Source organism: Cebus imitator, unplaced genomic scaffold, assembly GCF_001604975.1.
Source record: "Cebus imitator isolate Cc_AM_T3 unplaced genomic scaffold, Cebus_imitator-1.0 Scaffold52, whole genome shotgun sequence".
In the NCBI taxonomy this organism is placed as follows: domain Eukaryota; kingdom Metazoa; phylum Chordata; class Mammalia; order Primates; family Cebidae; genus Cebus; species Cebus imitator.
The window spans coordinates 1,593,607-1,606,889 of NW_016107367.1; the positions used below are offsets into that span (position 1 = coordinate 1,593,607).

At 43.0% G+C, this 13,283-nt stretch overlaps 1 protein-coding gene and 1 long non-coding RNA gene across 6 annotated transcripts in view; one reads left to right on the forward strand and one right to left on the reverse strand.

Moving 5' to 3' along the window:
• The window catches only part of PPP2R5C (protein phosphatase 2 regulatory subunit B'gamma), a 170,570-nt gene that overhangs the window by 128,066 nt on the left and 29,221 nt on the right, over positions 1-13,283 (reverse strand). The gene's annotated exons all lie outside the window — the stretch shown is intronic.
• On the forward strand, positions 1,248-8,149 carry LOC108304049. Its single transcript, XR_001825066.2, has 3 exons — positions 1,248-3,459; positions 4,811-5,035; positions 7,211-8,149. It is a non-coding gene; the product is annotated as an uncharacterized LOC108304049 (long non-coding RNA).

The following is a 13,283-nucleotide window of genomic DNA, read 5'->3' on the forward strand; positions in this document are numbered from 1 at the left end:
TATCACCGCCAGCATGTACCTTTTCTTTGTGTTGTAAACATTACAATCCGTCTCTTCCAGCTACTTTGAAATATATAATCAATTATTGTTGACTACAATTCCTCTACAATTCCTCTTGAATTCTAGCACTTGTTCCTTCTGTATTTTTGTAGCCCTTCCTCCTTCTCTCCCTACCTTCCCTTCCCAGCCTCCCTAACCACCATTCTCCACTCTACCTCCATGAGATCCCTTTTTTTACCTCCCACATGAGTAGGATCACATGATATTTGTCTCTTTGTGCCTGGCTTATTTCATGTAATACAATCTCCTCTGGTGCCATCCATGTTGCTGCAAACGACAGGTTTCTCTTCTTTTTCCTAGCTGAATAATATTCCATTGTGTATATGTCCTACATTTTGTTTAGTCATTCATCCATTGATGGACACTTAGGTTGATTCCATTTCTTGGCTATTGTGAGTGGTGCTGCAATACACATGGCAGTGCATGTGCCCCCGTGAGATGCTGATTTCCTTTCTTTTGGATATATACCCAGCAGTGAGGTTGTAGGATCACATGGATGTTTTTTATTTCTAAAACGTCCTTGTTTTTTTCAGTACTGCCAAAACAAGCACATATTACTTTCAGAGCAATTACAGGTAATTTGAAATTAAAAGTGATTATTTTATTTTATTATTCTGTTTTTGAGACAGAGTCTTGTTCTCTTGTCCAGGGTGAAGTGGAATAGCGTGATCTTGGCTCACTGCAACCTCTGCCTCCTGGGTTCAAGTGATTCTTGTGCCTCAGCCCCCTGAGTAGCTGAGATTACAGGTACATGCCACCATGCCTGGCTAATTTTTTGCACTTTTAGTAGAGATGGGGTTTCACCATGTTGCCCAGTCTGGTCTCAAACTCCTGGGCTCAGGTGATTTGCCTGAGGATCTAGGATTATAGGTTCCAGGATTATAGGCGTGAACCACCATGCCTGGCCAAAAGTAACAATTTTTTAAAAACACATGTTTTTCTGAGAGAGGGTCTCACTCTACCACCCTGGAACCTAGTGGCATGATCACAGCTCACTGAAACCTCGACCTCCTGAGCTCAACTGATCCTCCCACCTCAGCCTCCCACGTAGCTGGGACAACAGGTGCCCACCAGCATGCCTGACTCATTTTAAAATTGTTTTGCAGGGACAGGGTTGTCCAGGCTGGTCTCAAACTCCTAGACTCAAGGCATCCACCCGTCTTGGTCTCCCAAATTGCTAGGATTACAGGCATGAGCCACCACACCTGGCCTAAAAATAATTTTTAAAAAGAGATATAGATTAAGTTGCTGCAGGGAGAATCCCTTAATGAATACTGTCTCTTAGGCACATGCTAAGAACAGGGAAAGGGCTATAATGGGAACCAAGGAAATCTGCTCCATAGGACTGAATGTGATGGATAAACGAGACCAGGGACGTAAAAAACACAAACAAAAGTTAGCCAAAATGAGGCATGAAAAATGGAACCAACAGATTAGAGGCTGACTTCCTGTCTTAAATCAGTTCTGAACCACCTGAATCTTCTGTAAGTCTGTCACCTTTGCATTGAGTCTGTATGCTCATTGAAGCTATCAGGGCTCAACTGGTCTTCAGAGTACTTTCCTCACTGATGAAACAAACTCTCAGTAAATGCAACCACGTCACTCACACTGGGACATATTTTCATCACCTGCTCAGGAAGGGGCAGGACAGAGGGGATAGCTCAGCATGGGGAGAGGGACTGCCTTCAATAAGCTCCCGCTGGCCCTTTCCTCACCTGTAAAAAGGCATATATGTGATCTCCCTAACCCCTCACGTTAAAAGAAGCCAGCGTCATATATGGAGTGCACTCCCGACACTAAGTTGACAGGGAGAGAGAGCTTGGGAGGGACTGAGGCAGGACACAACTAAATGCAGCTCTGGCCATCACAGCAAAATGCAGGAAGCAGTGGGCACTGTCCCACTAGAAAACACAGGCCATCTGCCAACAGAAAGACCCTTTCAGCTGCGGTGAGCAGATGCAGCAGAGCCTCCTGAGCAATCTCTGCTTAGACGACCCTTATCGGCGCAGGCTTCCTCTTCCCGCCTGGTCTGTGGCTCGGATCACAAGCTCTCCCTCGGTCCAGCTCCTAGAGAACGGCTGGCATGCTGTTCCATCAAATGTCTGAATGAATGAATCAAGCAGTCGCACCCAATGCTGATCTTACAAAACCACTTCTTCACCCTTTACACTTCTTCCCTGGAGCACATAATCAAGAGGGATACATCGTGAAATCGTCTCAAGAACAGCACTCCCCACTCTCCTGAACACAGACCCCTTCCCAGGCCTCCCGTGATGCACTTGCTAAGGAGTGGACGCCTTCCACTCACCACCTGTGGTCACGCCTACCCGCCTTCTGCGCTGGGCTCATGGCAGTGTCCTGAAGCTCTCCTGAGGCTGCGGCTGCATGTGAAGGGCTTGAGTGAGGACTGAGGGAGGGCGCTCTGCTGGGCCTGGCCCGCCCAGTGTGCCTTCCACAGTTCAATGGGCCAGCAAGCCCACAGTGCTCAGTAGTCTCCCGTCGAATGCTGTAACTACAGTAATCTTTGGACTAGACATTAATGAATGTTTGAAAAGAAATAATCCTTTATTTCATATTTTTTTTGAAGACAAGGTCTCCCTATTTTGCCCAGGCTGGGCTTGAACTCATGATTCTCCCCCTCCTCAGCCTAGTGAATAGCTGAGAAGTCAGGCACACGCCACTGTGCTTGGCTTTAAAAGGAGTTATTCTTTCTGATCCCTCTGTCACTGTTTTATTCTTTACTTAAAAACAAACTGCCTGTAAATACATCCCACTGATTTTATTTCTAGGTAGTATTTCTGAATAAAACTTTCAAATTTTCATTTCTACATTCAGGTGAAGATTTTATTTTTTAAGTCTCTCCAAGCAATTTTGTAGGCAAATTAAATATGCTTCTATTTTAGTGAAGAAGTTGTGTAGCAATTAACAGAAGCTGGTGTTCTGAACCTAGAGAACTGTGACATCATGACCACAGTGCACTGACACTCTGCTAGCCAGCACTGTTTTTTTTTTTTTTTCTTTTTAACTGGAAATTATATGAGCATAAATGATGTATGCTTTGTTGGGTAAGAATCTGACCTAAAAAAATTGGCTTCACTTCACAGTTTAAAATAGACTTTTTCCTTAGACAGATCAAAGATACCTAGCATTCAGCTATATTCAAAGGCTGCCAGGGAACTTCTGCTTGCCAACAGCAAGGACACGGGGACAGGCCCTTGTTGCTGTGTGAGCGAGGCCTGTGGGTGATTAAAGAGGATGGACGGGCTTGTCCACAGGGAAGCGTGGCGTAGGTGAGTGGAGCAGATGAAGTGAAATCTACCCAGAGAACTGGGCTGTATGTGAGACCTCGGCTTACTTTTATACTTCCTACGGCTAGTCTGGAAAACCTTTCAATCCAAAGTAAGTGCTCACACTTCTTCCTTGTTCTAAGAACATAGGGAACCAACGTGAAGTAAAAGTATGCATACATTGGAGTGCTTTCATGCTAATTTTTTTTTTAATTTGCTGACACCCTTAGAAACCTACACAGTAGGTCAAGTGAGTCAGAAGCCTCATTTTGCTTCTGGAAATCCAAGGTGGAGGGAGGTGAAGCAGGTAGTGTGCCTGGCTGGGATTCTGGCCACCCCACGAGAGGTGGCACCACAACCATCTCTGTGAAAGTGGAGGGGGCAGAGAAAGAGGGCCGAGGGGCTAGGAGGGCTTTTCATTCCTTTGCGGGGACATACTGTGTGTTTCCTGGGTCCTTGGCAGGTGCTTGAATGGACAACACAGGCAGACAAGCACATAACTGTTAACATGTGTACTGAGTGAATGTTTGTGACATGCTCTGCAGCCCACGCGCCCATCCGCTGATGAGGGAATACACGTGTCCGTCATCACAGTGGGATGGCATCAGCCTTTGACGGGAGCGAGGGTCTGGCACATGCTACAGCGTGGGAGGACCTGGACGATATGATGTTTAGGGAAATAAGCCAGGCACAGAAGGACAGATACTGTACGATTCCACTTACAAGAGGCTCCAACCATGGGCAAAATCATAGAGACACAAAGTAGAATGGGGAGACAGCGACCTGCTGTTTAATGGAGTTTTTGTTGGGGATGACAAGGTTCTGGGTATAGATAGTGGTGATGGATGTACAGCATTTTGAATTATTTAATGCCACTAAATTGTACACTTTTGAATGAGTAAAATAATAAATATGTTTTAACATGTATATATCTATATTTATATTTTTCACATGAGGATGGCTTGGGCCAGGGCAGTTCAGGAAACACTTGAAGAGTAGAGGCAGCAGGGTGCTGTGCCAGACAGAGGACGGGAATGTCCAAGGAGCGGCCTCTGTGTGTGGTAACGAGCTGAGATTACAGCTGCCGGCTGGAAACCAAACCCCACGGGTGCCACCCAGATAGAGCTGACACTGACCATGAAGTAACGGCCAAGGTCCTGTGTGTGGCCCCTGGGCCATGGACAGGGGTACCCTGGAGGGGCTGGGTAGGCTGGCTGGGCTCAGGCTGTCTGGCAGGCAACACGTTCCCCAGGGTTCCAAAGAGGGAGTGGCCGTGGTGGTGCCTCTCTGTGGCTCAGGGGGGCTGAAGCTAGACCACCACTGTGACTCTGGGCCCGCTGGTTCCCTGAGGGCAAGGGCCACCTTGGGTCATCGCTCTGAACACCTCCCCTTGCTCTGAGCAGCACAGATGGCCAGTGTGAACTGCCTCACAATCCAGGGACTGTGTCCTCTCATTATCACAGGTAATCATTAGAAGACACAAAAATCCAAAATGTGAGAGAAGAAAAGACTAATGAAAGCAGAGGTTCCCTGTTCGGCTGTTTCTAAGCCAACGAGAAGAGCAGCAGGCACTCCGATAACTTCTACACAGTCCATTTTTATTATTCTTCAACTAACAGGCAAGAAGCCAGAGCTCCTGTAAATATATGCATAATTCATTTGTAAGCAGTCAGACCTCTACTTTTATGGTAAGACTTTCAATTGTATCAAAAATAGGCAGGGTGCAGTGGGGCTCACGCCTGTAATCCTAGCACTTTGGGAGGTGGGGGTGGGTGGATCACTGGAGCCCAGGAGAGTTCGAGACCAGCTTAGGCAACATGGCAAAACCCCGTCACCACTAAAAATGCAAAAATTAGCTGTGCATGGTGGTGCACACGTGTGGTCCCAGCTACTTTGAAGGCTGAGCTGGGAGGACTGCTTGAGCATGGGAGGTCCAGGCTGCAGTGAGCTGACATCGTGCCATCACACTCCAGCCTGGGTGACAGTTTGAGACCCAGTCTCAAAAATAGAAAATAAACTGCTTTGAATGACGGCAAAGTATTGTATTTGCACAAGAAGAGAGCAAAACATATAAAATATTTAACTGTTATTCAAAAGCCAATTTTAAACAATTCAAGTAAATTCTAACGATAATATAACGACTTCTTTCACAAAAGGCCAAATCTTCAGCAACTCTTTTGCCCTAGTGTCTCTAGTCAATTGATAATAAGCCCTACATTACTCCACTATAACTTTGACTTCTCCCAGTCTTTTCTTTTCTAAAAATGGCCTTAAAAAACAAATCCACGATTAATTTACTCCTCTGATAAGTATCTTTAAAAAAGGGTCTCTTTATTTAACATTTAACACTTCTACCTTACAGTCTAAAAATGTTAAATGAAGGCTTTAATTCAGAATAATCTTTCAATGAACAGGTCTGAAGGCTACATTCAACCTCACTGTTTTAAAAAAATAAAAATATGAAATACCATTTTCTACTTATAAAATAACTAAAACTTTTTTTTTTTTTTTTTTTAGACAGAGTCTTACTCTGTCACAGCCTCCTGAGTAGCTGGGACTACAGGCGCGCATCACCATACCCAGCTAATTTTTGTACTTTTTAGTAGAGATGGGGTTTCACCATATTGGCCACTGGTCTCTAACTCCTGACCTTGTGATCCTTCCGCCTCAGCCTCCCAAAGCACTGGGATTACAGGCGTGAGCCACCATGCCCAGCCGTAATAACTAAAACTTTCACACGATCTCAGCATTGAAGAGGTATGATGACAGGCATCTCATACACTCTCTGGGGAGAGTATGTGGTGCTACTCTCTGGAAAGTGTATGGACAGTATCTATTAAGGGTTTCTGAAAATGCTTGCTTTTTGATCCAGTACTTCCTTAATCAGGCTTAAAGAAAAGTTCAAAGATGTGAACAACAATAACAAAAGATTAACAGAACACCACATTTATATTAGCTGAAAAACTAGGGTATCCACAGAATGAAATAAAAATAGTTGCTAAAAATCATGCCTCCCATTCCCACTAACGTCAGAAACAAGACAAGTATGCCCACTCTCACTGCTACTATGTAACATTTTACTGAAATTATTTTACTCAATTTATTTGTCAAATGGAGAGAAAGACATGGGAGTTTACAATTAGGAACAGAGGTGAAATTATGTGCAATGCTCTAATTAATCAACTGAAAAACTGATGCAAACAATGACGTAATTCAGTAAGGAGGCAGGTTATGAAAGCAAGCTCCCAAATCAACAGCCTCCAAAGAAACAACTAGTAACTAGAACACAATGGAAGAAAAGACCTCATTTACAACAGCAATGATAATTAATTATCTAGGCATTAACTAAGTAAGGGAAACTTAAAAACAGCCTTAAAGGACAAGAGAGTGGCCCTGGAAAACAGTCATAGCATACTCTTGCAGTAGGCAAACATCACAAGGTGCCAGCCCTCTCTCAGATATTTTCAAAATGTAACAGGATCCCAATAAAAATGCCAACCGTAGCCAGGCATGGTGGGTGAATGCCTGTAATCCCAGCTACTTGGGAAGCTGAGGCAGGAGGATCATTTAAGCCCAGGAGTTCAAGACCAGCTTGGGCAACATCACAAGGCCCTATCTCTAAAATAAATAAATAAATAAAAATGTCAACAGCTGTTTCTTTCTGCAATGATTAGGGTTCAAGTCAAAGTTTCAACTGTTTGCAATAATATCAATACTGTTTTTGGGAACTGTTTAAGACAATATACCCATAATTACATGAGTGATGCTAGAAATCAACATTTTCCGTGTAAGACAGAGATAAAACTATGAAAACCACCTATGGCCTGCCCCGCACCCCTATCCTGTGCCCGTAAAAACCCCAGGCTCAGCTGGCAGACAGAGGAGAAACAACTAGACATCAGAGACTACAGTTGGATGTTGGAAAGCAGCAGCTTGACTTCAGAAGGACAGCTTGATGGCTTAATTTCAGAGAAGAATCTGACTGGAGACCAGCCAGACTTCAGGGCAAGACCTTTCTATTCTGTCCCCTTTTTAGCTTCCCTTTCTACTGAGAGCCACTTTCATTGGCAATAAAATCCCCTGCAATAAAATACCATCTTAAATTCGTTTGTGCAATCTCATTCCTCTTGGACGCTGGACAAGAACTCGGGTGCCATGAGTGCAGGTATAAAAGGCTGTCACACTGCCCCGCCACTGAGCTGTTAACACTTAAGCTGTCCACAGATGGCAGAGCTGAAAGAATACTGTAACACTTTCTCTGGGGCTTCAGGGATCACAGGGACCCCCCAAGATGCTGCCATGGGGCCAGTATGGGGTTTGCTCCTGCTGGTGCCCAAAAGCTCTCGCCCTGGCTCCTGTACCAGCTCAACTGCACTCCCCCATCCCATGACAGGTGGAGCAGAGAGTAAGTGGAGTTCCCCCCTGCTGGCGCTGAAGAGGCCAGCTAGTTCCAGCACCCATGCACTCTAGTTCCCACCCATGAAGGGGTCAGGGAAATATCCTGCTTCAAAAACACTATAATGTTAAAATTAAATTTAAAATATCAATATGAATGCACAATTCAGAAAATTTATATTTTAGCTCCCTCCATTGAAAGCATTTAAAAGTAATGTGAGACCAGTAGCAATAAACATTCCTGTCACCCAGATTTTGGTTGCTAATGTATTTACCACTGAAAAGAACCAAGGATCTTTGAAAAATGGCTGATTTGGCCAGGTGTGGTGGCTCATACCTATAATTTCATCACTTTGGAAGGCCAAAGTGGGTGCATCACTTGAGGTCCGGAGTTTGAGACCAGCCAGGCCAACATGGTGAAACTCCATCTCTACTAAAAATACAATTAGCTGGGCATGGTGGCAGGTGCCTGTAATCCCAGCTACTTGGGAGGCTGTGGCAGGAGAATCACTTAAACCTGGGAGGTGGAGGTTGCAGCGAGCCGAGACTGCGCCAATCAAGGAATCAAAAATAAGTGAGGCTATGTAAAAAAACACACAGCAGCGACCCTAAAGGGCACTCAATGATTGAAATTATGCCATTTGAACACATGACTGACTAATCATTTCACATGATTTTAGTACACAAAACACACTGAAATCAACAATAATACATTAGTCCACAATGACATTAAAACAAAAAGAAAGCTAGAAAAAGCTTCAGCTGTCACTATTAGAGGGACCTGGTAATAAAAGACAAAGAATTAAGCTTACCCTTCTTTTTCAGTAGGAGCTATATTTCAAGATAACCAAGTATCTCTGGTTGGTAAGAAAAATCGCTGCTTTCAGAAGAATGTTGGAGTAAATGTTGAATTCTCTAGTGAAACTACTGACTCAGGCAAAGATTATCAACTGTTTTTCATGACATTAGCATATGGTTGATAGGGAATACACATTGGCAGGACACCAAAATATACATTGTAGATCATTACTAGTACTTTTTGAATTGTAAGGGAAATATGTAATTGTTCAATAGAGATATCAATCTGTCATCAACTGAATTCACTAGTAAAATTGAAAATTTAGTATCACTTCTAATGATAGGCAACCAGAGTTATGCGTCCCTCACAATGACACTATCTCCTAAGTTATAAAGCATTGCCTCCGATGTATTGCAGCCAAACAAAGGTTTCTGTTTACAGGAACCGCAGGGGGGTAAGTGGGATATACTGCAGAATAACTTTGGCTGATTTAAGAATCCAGTGTTGAGGTTTAAGGCACTCCCAGATTGGCAGTGCCTCCAGGTGTATGGCAGAGTAAAAACAAATCCCTACTGAGGAAGACACTTTGATTCTAGGTTTTGATTTATTTCAAATATTGGAATGCAATGACCAGTATACAATTAAATCAGGTACACTAGGAAATAAGACGTTATGAACAAAATGTGACGAACACCTCAGATGGTGGTATGACATGACACAGGCTATAAAACAGCTGCGTTTACTTAAAGAAATGACGTTTTGATGGTATGTTCAAGAGAATAGGAAAATATTTTTAAATGGCCCTGCAGACTGAAAAAAGAACCAAACAGAACTTTCACAAATGAAAAAAAAACCCCTCAAATTAAAAGCTCAGAAGAAGGGTTTAACACATAGAGACAAATCTGAAGATTTATAATGAATAACAGAAATTGAGAATAAGTGTTTCAAAACTTTCATATCGACGTAACAGGGTAATCTCATGCCTACTGACTGATAATAAAACAGTGTGGTATATTTGGCACTTCACTTCTATAATAATTTATTTTTGTTGTATTTTATTTTATGATAAAGGACTCATATCTGGGATAACATACTGTTAACAATTCAACAAGAAGACAGCCAACTTAAAAATAGACAAAAGATACAAACAGACATCTCATCAAAGAAGACAGACAAATGGCCAGCAGGCCTATGAAAAGATGCTTAACATTTCCAGTCACTGGGAAAATGCAAATTGAAACCACAGTGAGACAGCATTACACACCCACGAGCATTAAGCTATCATCAAAAAGACAGTAATAAATACTGGCAAGAATATTCCAGACACACCGGAACCCTCATACGTTGTTGGTGGGAATGTAAAATAGTGCAACCATTTTGGAAAACAGTTTGGCAGTTTCTTGTTTTTTTTTTTTCTTTGAGATGGGAGTCTCACTCTGTCGCCCAGGCTGGAGTGCAACGGTGCCATCTTGGCTCACTGCAACCTCCGCCTCCTGGGTTCAAGCGATTCTCCTACCTCAGCCTCCTGAGTAGCTGGGACTACAGGCACGTGTCAACACACCTGGCTACTTTTTTTGTATTTTTAGTAGAGACGTGGCTTCACCATATTAGCCAGGATGGTCTTCTTTTTCTTTTTTTGGCCAGGATGGTCTTGATCTCCTGACCTTGTGATATTCTCGCCTCGGTCTCCCAAAGTGCTGGGATTACAGGCGTGAGTCATTGTGCCCTGCCGGCAGTTTCTTAAAAAACTAAACATGGCCGGGTGCGGTGGCTCACACCGGTAATACCAGCACTTTGGGAGGCGGGAGGCAGGTGGATCACATGATCAGAAGATTGAGACCATCCTGGCCAACATGGTGAAACCCCGTCTCTACTGAAAATACAAAAATTAGCTGGGTATGGTGGCACATGCCTGCAATCCCAGCTACTTGGGAGGCTGAGGCAGGAGAATCACTTGAACCCAGGAGGTGGAGGTTGCTGTGAGCCAAGATCGCGCCACTGAACTCCAGCCTGGGCGAAAGAAAGAGACTCCATTTAAAAAAACAAACAAAAGCTAAACATAAACTTACCATACAAGCTAGGAATTCAACTCCTAGGTATCTACTCAAGAGAAATGAAATATATGCTCACAGAGACTTCTACGCAAATGTTCACAGCAGCACTGTTATTCATACTAGGTAAGAAATAGCCCAAAATGGTGAACGGATAAACAAAACGTGGTATATCCAGCTGACCATGATTCAGCATTAAAAAAAACTACTCAACACAGATGAACCTCAAAAACGTTACACCAGATGTAAAAGACCACCTACTGTCTGATTTCACTGAGGGGAAATGTCCGGAAGAAAGTAAGTCTAGAGACAGAAAGCAGATCAGTGGGTGCCTGCAGCTGGGCTGGGCGCGGAAATCCGTGGTGAATGGGTACAGGGTAACTTTTGGAGGATGTTGGGAAACATTCTAAAACAGAATTGTCGTGATGGTTGCACAACGCTATATATTTGCTAAAATAATTAAATATTCCAGTTACAATGAGTGAATTTTAGGATATGTAAATTATGCCTCAATTAACTGTAACAGAGAGAAGTCTATGACTTGAAAAGTCAGAGGGAAAAAAAAACCTAAGGATAGGGCTGGAAGTGATACTCAGAATGAATATGTGGCTTTAAATTCTTTTACTATTAAAAAGCCAACTAAAAATAAGTGAACTCTCTATTCAACTTAATAAATGAGGAAAAGGTTCAAATAAAAGCCATGAGATAATTAAAGAGAAAAGTGGAGATGCATAATATTGAATACAAACAGAACAGTCAAAAAAATACATGAACTTATAAGGAGACATAACCACCACAGATGGGGAAGAGATTAACAGGTCCATTAAACAGTTACCATGTACTACTTAACAGACCCCACTTTCAAACGGACCCACTATGGAAAGAAGCTACAGATGTTTCACAGAGAAAAGCCACAGGCCCAGTGAGTTCTAAGTCATCCTTTGAATGCTGTTTCATGGACACACTCCACATTTCATTGTTTCTAAAATCCGGGTCCATCTCATCATCCCTGTTGTGAGCTGGCAGCGTGAGAGAGCGAACGAAAAGCTTCTGCAGACCACCCTGGAATCATCACAAAGTGCTGGTGACAGCAAATCTTAGATGGGACAAAATACAGTCTTATGGAGTCTATAGTCTCCAAAATACAGTCTATAGGAAGAAACCTATAGACCAGCTCCATGTAGTAAATATGGAAGCAAATATTCTAAAGAAATTTAGAAATTAGAATTTAGAAATTTAGAAATGTTCTAAACACGATGAAAATACACTGTGGCAAAATTGACAAAATGCAAAGGTATTTCAAAACCAGAAAAATCTGTCAACACAGCAATTATAATAGTAACATCTTAAAGAGAAAAATCATATGGCATCTGACCAAATTCAGCAGCAGTCCACACCCAGCAGGCACTAGCATAGCACCAAGCAGCCTACATGGGGTCCAGGAAGAGTCCTGTGAATGTGGACTCCAGAGCACGCAGCCTTGCAAAGACTGCTCACCAGAAACCAAGAGCCACTTTCCCGTTAAATGAGGAAACGCTGAAGCCAATTACTAAAACGGGAGAAACAGGAGCACCTGCTATCACCTCTGTTCTAGCTTTCATTGGTCCTACTTCGTGGTAGAATGAAATTAAAATAACTAGTCTATGTTGGCATAAATAGTGGAAGAGAGGTAAAAGAACCAATTGCAAGCAGACTCTAGTGGAAACATTAATTACTAAGACTGATACAAAAATGTGGTAAGGTGATGGCAAAAGAAAATATTTAAAAACTAATCGCTCTGCATGACATTAACAAGAACCAATCAGAAGTGGAAATGGGAAGAAGTATAACCCAGTCACAAGAGTGACAAACAAAAGCTATAGAGTATTTAGAAATAAATTTACTGGAAAGGTAGAGATTTATAAGAAAACCATAAAATTTTATAGTAAGTCAGAAAACAAGACCCAGGGCTGGGCGCAGTAGCTCACGCCTATAATCTCTGCAATTTGGGAGGCCGAGGCGGGCGGATTACCTGAAATTAAAAAGTTTGGGAGAGAGATCCCAGCTGGCTGATCACTAGCAGCTCGGGATTGCAGCTCCCACTAAAAGAGCAGAGAACGAGAGGACGCCACACTTTCAGATCAATTTTTGTTGCTCACACACCAGGAGATTCCCAGCGGAGGAGCCCCACGTGTCGCCAGCGTGACTCTTGAGGCCGGTGAGGCGGTTTTGCCGCTGCCTTGGTGCCGCGGTTCTTGGTGCAGAGTCAGAAAAGCACCGTCAATCTTAAAGCCGCTGTTTTGGCCGGCACAGTGGGTTGCTCAGATTCTAGCACCGGGAATCAACAAGTTGGACGTCCATTCAGAAACCCAACTATAAAGACGGTAATTATAAAGACCACAGATGGATAAATCTATAACGAAGGGAAGAAAACAGCCTAAAAAGGCTGAGAATACCCAAAATCAGAACGCCTCTCTCTCTACAGGGGATCACAGTTCCTCATGAGAAACAGAACAAGGCCTGATGGAGAAAGACTGTGTTCCATTAGCAGAAGCAGGCTTTAAAAAGTGGATGATAAGAAACTTCTGGGAATTAAAAGAACTTGTTCTAACCCAATGCAAAGAAACCAAGAACTTTGAAAAAAGGTTTGAAGAAATGTTAACAATAACACACAATTTAGAGAGGAATATAAGTGAATTAATGGAGCTGAAA